The sequence below is a fragment of the Alligator mississippiensis genome, chromosome 2 (assembly GCF_030867095.1).
Source record: "Alligator mississippiensis isolate rAllMis1 chromosome 2, rAllMis1, whole genome shotgun sequence".
In the NCBI taxonomy this organism is placed as follows: Eukaryota; Metazoa; Chordata; order Crocodylia; family Alligatoridae; genus Alligator; species Alligator mississippiensis.
Window position 1 is genome coordinate 197,249,901 of NC_081825.1, and position 15,254 is coordinate 197,265,154.

At 45.3% G+C, this 15,254-nt stretch overlaps 1 protein-coding gene across 5 annotated transcripts in view; it reads right to left on the bottom strand.

Annotated features, from left to right (window-relative positions):
* DENND2B (DENN domain containing 2B) overlaps positions 1-15,254 on the bottom strand; it is a 299,081-nt gene that overhangs the window by 131,761 nt on the left and 152,066 nt on the right. The window lies entirely within an intron of this gene.

A 15,254-nucleotide genomic window follows, 5' to 3' on the forward strand; every position in this document is an offset into this window, starting at 1 on the left:
ATAAAAAAATAAATAAATGCTAAACAGCATCTCAGCCTAGCTTTGGTTACTAAATACCTGCCCAAACAGAAAGGTCTTTTGCAGCAGCACTTCCAAAAGATACCCAGGCTCAGGTTCTCATGGGCCTCAAGAGGCAGGAAGTTCCAGAGCTAAGGAACAAACTACCAAGAATGACCTCCCATGTAGTTTCACAAAGTGGACTTGGTATGCTGTAGGAGGTTGCTTTCAGCTGACCTGAGGAATAGTGATGGGGTGTAAAGAAGGCAGTCCCATAGACATGTAGAACCCAAGCCATTTAAGAACTTATAAGTCAAAACAAACATCTTGAGTTGTGCCCAGAAAGCTACTGGAGGACTGGAGTTATGTGCTCCTGGTGACTGTCCCCCATCAGGAGGAGGGCAGCCACGCTCTGACCAGCTGCAACTTCAAGGGCAGTCCTGTGTAGAGTGCATTGCAGTCTAGCCTTGAGGTTATGAAGTATAGCTGATGATGGCTGGATCAGAAACTGAGAGGAAGGGTTGGTGCCTTGTTTGGAGACTTTGCTCTTCCTTCTGTACTGCTTCGTTACTCAAGTCAGATAATGAAAAAAGCCTTTGACATAATAGGATATAAGTAACTGACACAGCATGAATTGTGAAGTTCCTCAAATCTCAAATAAATTGGCAGGCCAAGCAGACCTTTTGTTAATAAAATCTTGAAAATACTTGGGAAAAAAAAAAAAAAGAACTTTCCAATCTGTTTTTAAATAAAGTAAGAATAGAAGAGAACAGATAGTAAATAAATATTTGTGCTGAATTATTTATTAGCCTGTCACTATTGTAGTCATTTATATAACACTACATTAGACCCAGATTGAATGCCTACTGAAATGAATGGAAATTTTTCCACCTACTTCCCTGAATCTGGCCCTAAATCAGAAACAGTAATTTGTATTTTAGTTAAGCATCAATAATCAGCTTCATGTAGTCCAGCACTCTGAGTCGTTAGGATGAATTTTCAAAAGAATTCATAGTTGGCATACCTCTGCTCCTATAAAGTTAATAGGCACATGTTAACGGGAACAGTGTTTGGCCACTTGTGGAAATCTCAATACACATTAACATGACCAAACTGCAGAACAGATGCACATATTACTCACCCATATGAAACAGGTCTTACAGGCCAATTCTCAGCTCTATACAACCAAGAATAATGGAATGCAAAGCTTAGCTCAGAAGCTGGATGATATTCAGGGCATCCTATGATATTTTGGCCTCCTATAAAGTTGTGGATTTAATTTTACACTTTTCTTTTGGCCTACTGTGTTTTGCAAGAAGTGGACCAGCTCACCTCCGTCTTTTATCACATTATAACTGAATCTGGAGAAGATGCCGTGCTTCCCATTGTCATGAAAGTGAAGTGTGGCAAACTAATAAAACGTATGTGACATTTTAATATACAGTGGTATGGTATATTTAAATATAGTCTTAAATATACCATGTGTTAAAGCAGCCAGAAAAGGGAATGTGTCTCTGCTACACACCCAGGAAATTTCATGCTCATACAGGAAGGTACATTTATAACATAAGAGCTGGAAAAAAGAATGAAGATTATTTGGAACAATCTAGGTCATGCCAGGATGTGCGTGCAAGGATAAACAGCAAAGGATAGCAAGCTTGCATCATTTGTATGACCACCAAATCTTCCAACTGGAAATGCGTTTGCTCTCTAAAAACAAAACAAATGGCAGTGAGTTTACTTTTACCAGACTAGAAGTGGGATATCATCTAGTAAAAATCTGGAACAAAAAACAAGGCCAAATTTTGACCTCAAGCTACATCCCTCTCATCTCCCTAGAATTTGACCCACAGTACTAATTAATATTAAAAGCAGAGACCTGCAAAACTCTTGCTATTTATTCAATAGGAGACTCAAGTTGTCTTTCACCCCAGAACATAATTTTTTTAGAACACATTTTTAACAAAATAGGCATCGGAGCCAAAGCAGCATAAAGGAGCTTGCCAGCAGAGCTGCGTTTAACACTGGCTTCCTTTCCAGCCTGCTCAGCCAAAATAAAAAAAACCCATAGTCACTGTAAGCCAAATACAGCCTGGGTATAAGCAAGTGCAGAACCTCTCTAGTTATCAAGAGCTGCAGTGAATTCAGCATATTCAATATACATATCCCAACTGTACAGGGGACAACATCCCTTTTTAAATCTGATGGTACTTCCAGAGATGCAGGGGGTAGAGAACCTGTATTCTGGGAAAAGGAGCACATGCTATTTAGAACTGGAAGTTAGCTGCACATATAGAAAAAGAAAATCTGTGCTAATTCATAGTAAGGAAGATAGTACAACATGCAGTTTCCCAAATGCAGGAGTTAGGATCCATCCAAGAGTCATATGATCTTGCCAGCACATTATAACCCAAAGATTTCCCTCATATTGTACATGATAAGCAAAATACCAGCATTTAAAATTACCACCAAGACAGATCTGGTGTTATTTTCATAACCCCCTCTTGGTAGACTAAATTACTGAGATACATTGAACTATGGAACTGGTCACAGAAAACAGTCCACATGTTAAAGAAAATGAGTCCTCCAGTATTTCAAGCTCCTTTTGTTTCTATTTTTTTTTTCTTCCTCCTCTGATGCCATCAACAAACACTTTAAATGCCACGTATCACCCGGCTTGACCCCTCACCCATAAGAAATCCAGACTTACTTGGACGCTGTATTCAATCATCTGGTCATGACGAGGAATGGAAAGGAGCAGAAATTCCATCCCATGGACTAGCACATCCTGCTGGCTCTTCTTTGCTTCTGGATGTCTAGAATACCCCTGTCCTCAAGAAACAAGTGGACTGTGCTCTGGCCGTGCCTGTCAAACCTCTGTCCCTTTTGTATGTTTAAAGGGAGGAACCTTATGTTAATGGTTAATGGGAAAAGCAATAACAGAAAGCCCTGCCACTGAATCTGAGAAACTCATTTCCAGTGTGCTTGGTGGCAGAGGTCTAGCAAACTGAAAGTTACTGAGAGTTACCAGAGGCACAGATGTGGTCCACTTCTTTAAAACTGTACGGCAGGAGCAGCCACTTTAAAGTCCTCCCCTGAACGTATGAAGAGAAAGAAACTGATTGTCCTGTCCATTATCAGAGAAATCACTGATTACCTATTAAAAAGCCAAGCTGCATTAGGTCCACCAAGTGAAAGACAAGATTACTAAACACACTTCTCAAGGTCCACTTGGATGATGACACTGTCTCAAGAGAAAAAAAGAGGCTCCATGCACAGTTAAACATCCACAGGAGAACGCTTTTATCTTCACCATGCATTCAAGAAGAAAGCAGTCTGTCTGGCAGCTGCATGATTTGCCAATGTTGGCATCCAGTTTTCCTTTATCATGATCAGTTTTCACTCTTAGCAGCAAATCAAACAGATGCCTGTTTTAAATGTACTGCAACAGAGCATGATCTGGCTCCTATGTTGTGCCTGAATGTTAATGAGCCAATGGACGGCTTTCCCTACTGCCCCACCTGTTTTACCAAGGAACAGCTGCTTCCTTGGGAAGGCCCCTTTATACAGGTGAGTCAGCCAGGGTTACAGTAAATTAGGATTAAATAACAACCACACTTTCCCCCTCACTGAATATCGCAGATGCTGTACATCCAATCACAGAACTTGCAGAAATGAGCAATGCAAATAGTATTCCAGATATATACCACTGAGCACTACAAAACTACAGCTGCTGCACTGAATTTTGTCTTCAAGGAAGAAATGTTAAAGATATTGCCCAGAGGAAAGATCATATCAGCTTGGTCACTGTAATTAATCACAGCCATCTGTCACAGCTATCTGCTAGTGTCTGGGAAACTGCTGAAACATAGAGCAATGACAGGTATGACCCAGGATTAATATTATTAGTAGTTATGTCATTATTCAGTCTGAAGAGGGACAAGATACAAGATTATTACATCAGCCACCTTTAGCACATGCACCTCTTTAAACTGAAGCCTGCAAAAATGGCCTTGAGCAACTTGCTTGAACCCAGGAGCCTATTTAAGGTGGCCTGTCATCAGTGCTCGACTAGAAAACATACTGAGGAGTTTACTTTTAGTAACCTGGGGCTAGATGGGGGCCTGGATTCCCAGCAGTGCAGGACAATGGCTGCAACCCCTCCATCCCAGAAAAACCTGCCTGGATCTTGGCTCTGAGCATGCAGGAGCAACTAGTCACTAGGGCTGTGAGAGGCTTTGAACACAGCTTCAGATCCGGAGAAGCTTCGGACACTTTGGGATCCGAAGCAGCACGTCCAGGTCGAAGCGCTGGCCTCGTTAGGCTTCCCGAAGTGGTTTGGAGCTTCCAAAGTGCTTTGGGAGCCACCTTGGAGATCCAGCCATAGGGTATAATGGGGAAACAATAAAATATCTATAACTTTGTTGTTTTTTTTATCTGATTTGGATGAAATTTTCAGGAGTGGTAGACTCTGCAGAGAGCATGAAGCCTGCCAAGTTTCAAGAAGATCGGTGCAGGGGTTTGGGGGAACTGCACCCCAAATTCGTGAAAGCAAAACTCCTGTCACGTCTATGTGTTACAACACAGGGAGGTCAAAATTGGAGGGCTGGTAGCTCTTGCTGAGGCCACAAAGTCTGCCAAGTCTCAAGAAGATTGGTGCAGGGGCTTGGGGGGAACTGCCCCTCAAGCTACGGACAAGCAAAACTCATGACATGGATGACACTGTGTGTTAAGGCACAGCAGGGTGACAGCTGCAACGATGGTGGTCCCTGCTGCGGCCACAATGCCTGCCAGCTGTCGAGGAGATCGGTGCAGGGGGGTTCTGGGGCCCTGCACCCCTAGCTGCTGACAGGCAAAACTCGTGTCATGGGTGCTTGTGGGACTGACTGTCTGTCTTGGGGCACGGGAGACGCTACTGCAGGCCTGGCTGCTAAGCTACTGCGTTACCAGTTACCAATCAGTCATGATTCACTCAGGGATCACCTCAGTACACAGGACCTAGCTAATGTAGCCAGTTAATTGCCATCAATTAGCAACTACAAAACCAGGCTAGGGAGAGGAAAGAATCAATACAGACAATCAACTGTCCCAAGACAGAGACAGTCAGTCCCACAAGCACCCATGGCACGAGTTTTGCCTGTCAGCAGCTAGGGATGCAGGGCTCCAGACCCCCTCTCTGCACCGATCTCAACAGCTGGCAGGCATTGTGGCCTCAGCAGGGGCCACCATCCCTGCAGCTTTCACCCCATTGCACCTTAACACACAGTGTCACCCATGTCAAGAGTTTTGCTTGTCCGCAGCTTGGGGTGCAGTTCCCCCCAAACCCCTGCACCGATCTTCTTGAAACTTGGCAGGCTTTGTGGCCTCAGTAAGAGCCACCACCCCTGCAGTTTTGACCCCTTGTGGTGTAACACAGACATGACAGGAATTTTGCTTTCAAGAATTTGGGGTACAATTCCCCCAAAACCCCTAAACTGGTCTTCTTGAAACTTGGCATGTTTCATGTTCTCAGCACAGGCTACCATCCCTGCAAGTTTCATCCAAATCAGATAAAAAACAACAAAGTTATAGATATTTCATTGATTCCCCCATTATACCCTACGGCCGGATCTCCGAGGCAGCTCCAAAGCTTCAGAGCCGCTTCAGCTGGATCAAGGCAGAAACCCAGTCCGGAGCTCTGGATTGGATCACTGCCATCCGAAGTGGCCGGATCTGAAGCCAGATCAGATCGCTGCCGACTCGCACAGGCCTACCAGTCACTGTGCACCTGGCTCACTCTCAGAACCAAGTGAGTGGGCAGAAAGTGGGAGATGGATGGCACCTTAATTTTTTTTCCCCCACAAATGCCTTAGCCAGTGCAGCTAAGACAGCCTGGTAACAGCACACTACTCACCCCTGAACAAGAGGGAAGCAATCTATGCTTTGGGGTGGGGAGGGGAGGGCTACTGAGTCATAATACCTCTTAGGGCTGCTCTTGGGCCAATGCCACTTATGAGACAACCTTGACTCAGAGGTGTGCCTCTAGCCTACCTCTGCGAATATTAACCATTTTGCTGTTCATCAGCTCCCCAGTTTTAGGCTACTAATTGCATTCCAAAAGCAAGGTGTTTTTTAGTGATAACTTTTATTGGACCAACTGGATAGTTGGGAGAGATGTTAGATCAGCTTTAAAGTGCTACAGAATTACAACCGTACAGTAACATTCCAGTGAAACCAATAGAACATTAGGCTGAGACATGTATTTGGCCACAGAGAAGTGCAGTGCCTGGGCATGCCCTCTCTGTTTGGTACAAGAAGTGTGTTACAAATGAGGGATGAAAACATTCCCCTTAAGGGAACAGTCCCCTTAAGGGACTGGTCCTGCCAAATACCAAGCTTCTTAATTTCAAGTTTCTTTTACAGCTTCTCAACCATAAGAGATGAAATCATGTTAGAGACCATCCTTAATATATTACTCCTACTAAACAGTGTATTTTATTCTAGCTCTAACTAGAGTCTAACTGTCTTTAAGTTTACTTATTTTTTTTAAAATCAGTCATTTAATAATTAGTACAACTTATCAACAAATACCAAGTTTAACATTTGAAGATACATCTACTATTCTTAGGCCCAGGTTGGATGAGTGACACAAAGCCTCAGAAGCAGCAGTCTTGAATTTGTTGGAATACATGGATAGATAATTAGGGTGTTAGAAACAAGATTCCATCTTGAAAGGTGCCAGCACCTCCTGCTTTGTTGCGTATACTCAACACATAGCTCTTTACTGCATTTACTTGTCTTGTTGACTAAACCCATTTCATTTGCCAAGCTAAATACTGTATAGCAACAAGAATGCAGGGTATTTTAGTGAACAATTCATGAATCATGGTGGAGACTTTGAAAAAGCCATACATGTTCAAAACAGATAAAAAATGGGTGGGTGAGAAATCCTGCTACTAGACTTGAGCAAATTAGAAATGAGCAATGAAAGGATGACACTTGCCAGAAATTAGTTAATTTCTGTCAAAACAGATGGGGCCACAGGGCACAACTTCCAAAAGACCTGGCTGCAACCATACTGAATTTTATGAACCATGAGTTCTCGGCTTTGAGTCAATAGTGACATCAGCTCAAGATGGTGTGCATGTTGCTTTACTACTAATACCCTTATCCCACAGCAATGAATGTCTGTTAATAGGGCATTGCACATCCCATTAAAACGTTATCTTGCTCAAAATTTTGAACGTAGAAAATTTATAGAAAAAATTCTACATTTATACTCTGTTATAACCTGGGGATGGAACATGCAAAGAGTAGCTCTGATTTCAGTTTTGCTGCTTGCAACAGACATTTAATATCTTCATGAAAAAGGGTATGTGTTCTTGTTCAAGCATCAAAATAGGGATACCACTCTATACAGAAATTAATTCAGGACACTTGTCTAATCCGAAATTATTATGCAACAGGCCATCTGATACAGTTACTAAAAAGAATGACGTGAATTGTCAAGGGTTATGTGACAATTTACTTCTTTCTGGATATTATCAAATAGATTGTTTTGTTCTGACACTGCAGACACATTTTTTAGAAAGTTATATATAATCTCAGTATTTTCCAATCTTTCTTTGCATTTAGTTCCGCATTATCTTATGTAATATCTGTCTGAATTTTCCATTATGCTCAAGCAGAAAATTTCTCCTTAGAAACAACATATAGTTCAGGAAACAGTGCCACAACACATGATCTTTTACCTTTGATCACCAGTTTAATTCACACAAACAGGGACGAAGAGAAATCATTTCCCTTTGGGTCTGGCTTTTCTGTAGCCAAGGTAGAGTGAATTTGTAGTCTCAGACTAGCTCTCACCAAAAAAAAATCTATGAAACAGTACACAACTGTATCGTCGTATTACTTGAGGTAAACCCAGGCAGTGAGGACTGAGCCCAAAGAGACTTTCACTTATCAGAAGTATTCACCTATTGCCTGGAAATTCTGTTGAAACTATGGGTGCACTGGTAAGAATTTTCTTGGCCAATACCAATACCTGATTATATTAACCAGCCATACTGGCTGATACGGACCCGATAACTGATTTACAGGAATGCAGCTGAGCAGTTTGGAGAGCAGCTCCCTGCAGGTAAGTCTGTGGAGGGGAAGGGGTGTGAAGGAGGGAAGAGGTCTGGGTAGGGGTAGATTGAGGCCCCACAGTGAGGGAGGGAGTGGGGCAGGGGCTGAGGGTGTTGCCCAGCCAGGGTGGTGAATGGGACCCAGGGCTGAGGCAGGGAGTGGGACAGAGCTGCAGATCCAGGGGATCAGCATCCCACCACTTTAAAATGGCGGCAGGTGCACTTAAACTAAGGCATGTCAAATGAGCTTTAGTTCAAGCACCGCCACCACTTCAGGAGGGATGTGGACAACATCGAGAGGGTTCAGAGGAGGGCCACTCGCATGACTGAGGGCAGCAGGGCAGGCCCTACAAGGAGAGGCCATGAGACCCGAACCTGTTCAACCTCCACAAGAAAAGGCTGAGAGGGGAACTGGTGGCCGTATATAAACTGGACAAGGGAGACCAGCAGGCAATGGGAGAGTCCCTGTTCCCCCGAGCACTACTGGGGGTAACAAGGAATAATGGCCATAAGTTGACGGAGTGTTGATTCAGGCTAGATATCAAGAGGCATTACTTCACAGTTAGGGTGGCTAGGATGTGGAACCAACTTCCAAGAGAAGTGGTGCTCGCTCCTACCCTGTGGGTCTTTAAGAGAAGGCTAGATGAACACCATGCTGGGGTCGTTTGACCCCAACATTCTTTCCTGCCACGGCAGGGGGTCAGACTTGATGATCTGCTCAGGTCCCTTCCAACTCTATCAACTATGAAACTATGAACTATGAAACCACCATTTTAAAGTGCAGGGACGCTTTTAAGTGGAGCCAAGCTGAGTGGGGCGAGAGTGGATGTGGGCTGCCCACAGTGGGTTTGGGGCTCTCCGCCCTGCTGCCTTTGCCCTGGGGGCTGCACACTGGCCATGTGACCCCTGCACAACTAGCAGCGGGAGGCAAAACTCACTGCCCCACTGCTGCTGGGTGTGCAGGGGGCACATGGCCAATGCAGGGCTCCTGAGGGAAAGACAGCATAATGGAGAGACCAGAGCCCACAGCAAGCAGCCTGCATCTGCCCCACACACAAATCTGGTAGTGCACATGTCCCCCCATGCCTTCCCCAGAGGATGTGCGCAGTGGTGGGGAGCTGCCCCTGCCCCACTCCCTCCCTCACTGTGGGGGCCTCGATCTGCACCCCACCCCAATGCTCCTTCCCTCCCCCATGCCCCCCCTCCCCAGACTTACCTGCAAGGCACTGCTCTCCACACTGCCCAGCTGCATTCCTGGCTACGTGCATGTATGCACCTGCACGCGGCATCCAGGGGCCCTGGCCAGAAGGCATATTATATTTATCGGTGAACATTATTGGCTACATCAGCCAAAAAAACCCAATAGCCAATGGTAATTTTCCTTTTTTCGGTGCCAATCCGATATGCAACTGATATATTGGTGCACCTCTAGCTGAAACTCTTTTAAATTCTTTCCCAGGAATCTGTGATCCAAAGCCCACAAAGAAAGTATATCTCTGAAGGCAGGAGAAGAATGTAATATTTTGACAAAGTGAATTCAATCACATAGGTAGTCAAATAGTGGTTTAATAAAAATCTGTCCCACCAGACAGAAGAGGAACCCTTCTTGGCAATCTCACTGAAAAGACCCAAGACAGAAAGGACTATGGAGACAAAGATTTTTTTCTTCCAATACAGTTTGAAACACATCTGATGTGAGAATAACCTGCATACCAGTATTTGTGCTATCCATAGTATGGACTTCACGAATGCCAGGTAAGCACTTTTACAACAGCAACGTGAGCCCCGAGAAATTATTCAGTAAATGCAGAAGGAATCAGAACGCATGGTAGAAGTGGTATACTTTATTAAACCAACTAGATTTTTGAAAAAAAAGTTCTTGAATTGCAAGCTTTCAGGTACAAGCACCCTTCTTCAGGGACAGGAGAAAAGACTGTAAAAGTTCTCCTAAGTAGAAATGAAAGTTCATATTTGGTAGGAGCGTTAAAGGTGTGGTAAAATATCCTGTTTGGAACAGTTCCTTTTATGCAAGTTAGGCTCAGAGAAAAGTTGGAATAGTCTGCTTACCTCAAAGTTGTTTAGTGGCAAGTGAATGCAGTTAGCTCATTCTTTGCCATTTTTCCTTATTATTTCTTAGTGTAGTAGACAATTTAAACATTTTCAGATTCAAACTGCTTTAATATTTTAGTGAAAAATATAGCAGAATAATTTAATCCCTAAAGCTATTCTTTTTGAAACATGCTTGCTAACAGTGTAAAAGGAGAATGTTCAGTAACTGTTGTAATACAGCACTGGTCTCAGTACTTCCACAGTAAATATCACTTCTGGCCTAATCTGTCAACTACAACAATCTCTCAAGGCTGTTATTTAACATAATAGGAATACAGAAAAAACAAATGCAATTATTTTAGTCTTGGCCTAATAGTTGCTGTGTCTAACAGCAATTGCAAGCATTCAAAGTGCCCCTGAAATTAGATTACATGAGAAAGTTTGCTCGAACATGTTCGTTCTCCCATCAGCTGGAGAGCTAAATAATAACTACCTCCCCACCCCCGCCATGTTTTTTTAAGCCATATCAAGCCAGATACAATCAAAGCTCATTTTTTAATTCATTTATAAGATGTGTGCATACAAAAGGGAACTAGGAATTCTGGACTGAGCCTGTGTCACAAAACTCCTGTTGATTTCACTGGGTGACTTCCATGAATAAGGAAGCCCATTTACACTCAAAGTCTCTTCTTGAACTAAGCATTTAGGAAGGGGAAAGTAATGTAAGTTACCACAGTCAGAAATTACAAAGCAAAATGCCCCATCTTATTACCCTACCACAAGCTGGTTGAGAAGCCATGCCTTCCCAAGGGCATTTCAAACGGACATGCCCTACTAGACCTCCCAATGTCACCACTAGTATATGCAGGAAAAGAAGGAAGCTGATGTTGAATTAACCCCTCAATCACTGGGAACAAGCACTATGGCAAAGGTCCCTTAGAGAAGAGACAGCTAAGGAGTTCAGAACCCAATCCAAACTTTCCCAAAGCCAAAGGGCAAGTGGATCAATGTTTTCAAACGACTCTCTCTCTAATGGGGTTATGATGTCTCCATTCCTGCTAAGCTTTTCTGAACTCTACTTTTGTCATCCACATCACAAATCAGAGTGGCAAACTCTGGTCCTTTGTACTCCACTATAAAACTTTTTTCAGTTCATAAAAGATTTTCATATGTTTTTTCTAAACCTAAGGTAACTTTGCACCACTGGGAACTGACCTTCCAAAAACCTGTCAACTGCATAGTTCACACTGCCTCTGCTTTTAATGAAATACAATACTTATTAATGGATCTCGCATCAGTTACTCAATTTCCACAACAGTTTGGCTGAAATGTATTTATACTGCTTTTAAAACCCCAAAGCCTAGAAAAGCTAAATCAAATAGTGGTTTCAATAGCTTGACATACTGCTTACCCTCAGCAGATTTTTATTAAACCACTACTCGTCTAGCTGTGTGATTGAATTCACTTTGTCAAAATATTAGGCTCTTCTCCTGCCTTCAGAGATGTATTCCCTTCGTGGGCTTTGGATCACAGACTCCTAGGAAGGAATTTAAAAGCGTTTCAACAGAATTTCCAAGCAATAGGTGAATACTGACAACAGAGAGTCTCTTTGGGTTCAGTCCTCAGTGCCTGGGACTACCTCAGCTATACAGACAGAAAGCCAGAGCCATCCCTAGGGGTGTGCGGGGCCCAGGACATATCAGCCTGAGCAGGGCCCAGGAGAGAGGGGGCTGGCAGCGAGTGGCCAGAGCTGGCAGAGCATGGCTGGCAAGCGGCCGCAGCCAGCAAAGTGAGGGGAGGGGGTGGTGAGCGGTCAGAGCTAGCGGAGCAGGGGGTGGCAAGTAATGTTCCCTCTAAAGTTTAGCAATCCGCGAGCTAACTGCTTCGGTCCATGAGCACACCACTTTGGTCTGTTCCAGAATTGGTCCTGCCTCCCCCCTTCAGCACATGCCAGGGGAATGCCTACATTCAGCATAAGACTAGAAGTGACCTGCTGGGAAATCCCAGACAGGGCCCCTGCACATGCTAGCAGACAACTGTGCAAAGGGGTCCACAACATCCACTCCAGCCCCTTTCACCCACTGTAGATCCAGGGCAGCCCTTGCCCCAAAACCCCACTGCAAGCCATAGGATGGGAGCAGGACACACAACGGGAGCACCGAGACCTTTGCCATGGCAGTGGCAGGGTGTTTCTTGGGCACGATGTGTTCAAACAGACCTAGACAGCTGACCATGCCCCGTGCTAGAGGCAGGGGGAAAACCTCCACAGTCCTTGCACCTGGAAGGTCTCTCAAAACCTCTGGGGGCACCCATCTCCCATCTCTGGCTGTGGCCAATGTCCAGGGCTTAAAGCTGAGAGGGGCAAGCTCTTCCTTGCTCCTTCAGGTGATCAGCAGAAGCCCTGAAGCCTGGAGCTATGACACACCAAGGCAGGTTCTCCATTTCTCCAACCACCCTGGCTGGGGAGGCACATGGGGTCGGGGCTCAAGTTGAAGCTCACCCAAAGAAGCTGGGGAACGACTCTGCCCCAGCCCCAATTCCTGCCCCTGCCTCACCTCAGGGAGGAGCCGCTGCCTTCCCCATGCCACTCACCCTCCCCATGGGGATGCTGGAGCAGTGAGGAGTGAAAAGTGGAGGGAGGAGTGAGGAGTGGCCCCCATGCAGCCAAGTGGTAACTTACCACCAGTAAGTGTCCTGTGCTGGCCCCAGTGCCTCTGCTGTGCTCCGCACCCAAAGTTTACAGGAAGCTGCAGCCCAGCTCCTCTCCAGGCGGGTGCATGGAATTAAAAAGTTACTGTGCAGCAAGATTTTTTATTGTGTGTGGCCACAAACACATGCAGCTTAGAGGGAACCTTGGTGGCAAGTGGCCAGAGTCAGTGGGGGTGACAACTGGGTAGAGCTGGCGGAGCTGGGGGTGTGGCGAGCGGCTGGAGCCAGTGGCAGGAGGTGGCAAGCAGCCAAAGCAGGGGGATGTGGCAAGAAGCCAGAGCTAGCAGCACTTGGCAGTGGCAGCTCATGGTGGCCACAGCAAGGCCTGTACGGGACTGTCTGTGGGGCCCCCCAAAGCGTGGGTCCAGGGTGGTTGTCCTGATTCGCCTCACCCCCCCTAGGGACAGCCCTGCAGAAAGCTGCCCTTTGCAGGAGGATTCTGTGCCAGATTTTATTCCACTTATTGGACATCAAGGTGGACTTAAGCACCTGAGTGTAATTCTAGTCCACCCTGTTCAAATCCCTGGAAATCAGCATGGCATCTAATTTTGTTACACGCCATCATCTGACCCTTAAGACTAAGTCATAAAAAAGCAATGAGGTGGAGGACTGCAACCCACCACACCACCTTTTGTATTAACAGTTTTTCATAGACTTGTGCAGGGTGGGACAGAATCACACTTAGACACCTAAATCTATGTATGCACCTAAGTAAAATGGAATCTGGCCCTCTGCCTTTACACCACCTGCTCCTCCCTCCCCTCCTCTCCCCTCCCCCCAAATAGCAGGGGTATTAGATGGGGAGGGGCATGTGGATGTCAAACAAGGGGTAGAAAGAATGGAACACTCGTGATCCACCTCAAACGCAGCTAACACAGAAGTCCCAATAGGGTTATAGCATATCTGAGGGGTACTCCCAGTTACCCTGGCAGTTATTGTAGCCCCTGACTAACCAAGACTGGGGCTAAGTACAAACAGTCAGAAGCCTGAGGCTGAATTGATTCAGTCTGCTCGTTAGCCTAGACTGCATAGATTAAACTGAAACAGAAGTGAACAGACATTTACCTTTGATTCAGGGAATGCAGCCACATGCCTGCAATAGCTCAGGCCAGAAGCCAGAGGGTGCTAGAGCAGGGCTCTCTGGCTGTGTGTTCACTTTCTTTTCTTGCTGCCTGTGAGCTTTCTGGGATTTGCAGTCCAGAATTACAACAGCAGGACTCTTCAGGGTTGCTCATCACTTCCTCTTCCTGCTTCCAGGTGCCTCTGGGATTTGTAGCCCACAGTTGCACCCAGCAGCTTGAGTGGGGGAAGGAGTATTTAGCCCCCCTCCCTGGCCCCAGACCTCAGCTGGGGTTTGCCTTGGGGAGAGGCAGTCCCCTCCCCACATTGTAGACTGGGCTGCATCCCCAGCCAGGCTTGCCCCTCCCATCCCCACGACAGCCAGTCCTCACTGCTCCAGCTAGGAAGCAGAGGGGCAGGGCCATACTCTGATTTAACTTGAACCAGGAAGGGGTCTGGGAGAGAAGTTTCATAAACTGGTTTGACCCAAATCAGTTAAGTCTGATAGTACATTCAGCCAGGTTTATCTTAAACCAGTTTCAGCCATCTTGAAACTGGTTTATGTGCACTGAACTTCTGTTACAGGTTTAAACCAGTTTCTGATCACTTAAACTAGTTTATGTGTAACTTCTATCCCTGGCCTGGGGGAGCAGAAAAGTAGCTTAAGGCTTTACACGCAAGTGCAGTTAAGAACCTGAGCTGCTTGACTCAGGCATGAACTTTGCACTCTTGTTAGCAAGTTGAAATGTCATTTCACCAGAGCCAGACTATCCTGTTAAACAACTTGTGTAACAGTGCATGCACAGCTCCAGGAACTGCCAAGCCAATTCTTCATTTACAAGACGTAGAGGCCTGAAAAAAAACATCCCTCATTATGAGTTTTCACATTCTTCCCTTGCACAGAATCTATATCTATACTTGCATCTCTCCTTATACACTATACCTATATACGGAAGTCCAAAACCTTAATGGGTGCCTATACACATGCTAGGGGATAGGGAGGGGCCATTAGAGTGGTTCCCCAACAGCTTTTCCAATTAAAACAGCTCACCGTCACATGTATTAAGCCCCTCAACTTTTAAAATTGTCACTGGGACACTTTAGCTAAAGCTTGTCAAGTGAGCTTTAGTTTAAGTGCCCCCATGCTCATTTTAAGATGTGGAGGACCGGGGTGGGGGGGACCTTGAAACATGTGGCAGTGAGGCAATGCTGGAATGTTCTAATTAGAATGTGGAGCAGACTCAATTAATCTTGAATCTACTCCAACATTTTCTAATTAGACCATGAACCAGCACATCTATAAGCAGCCAATGGTAATAGTCTTTTTTCCAACGC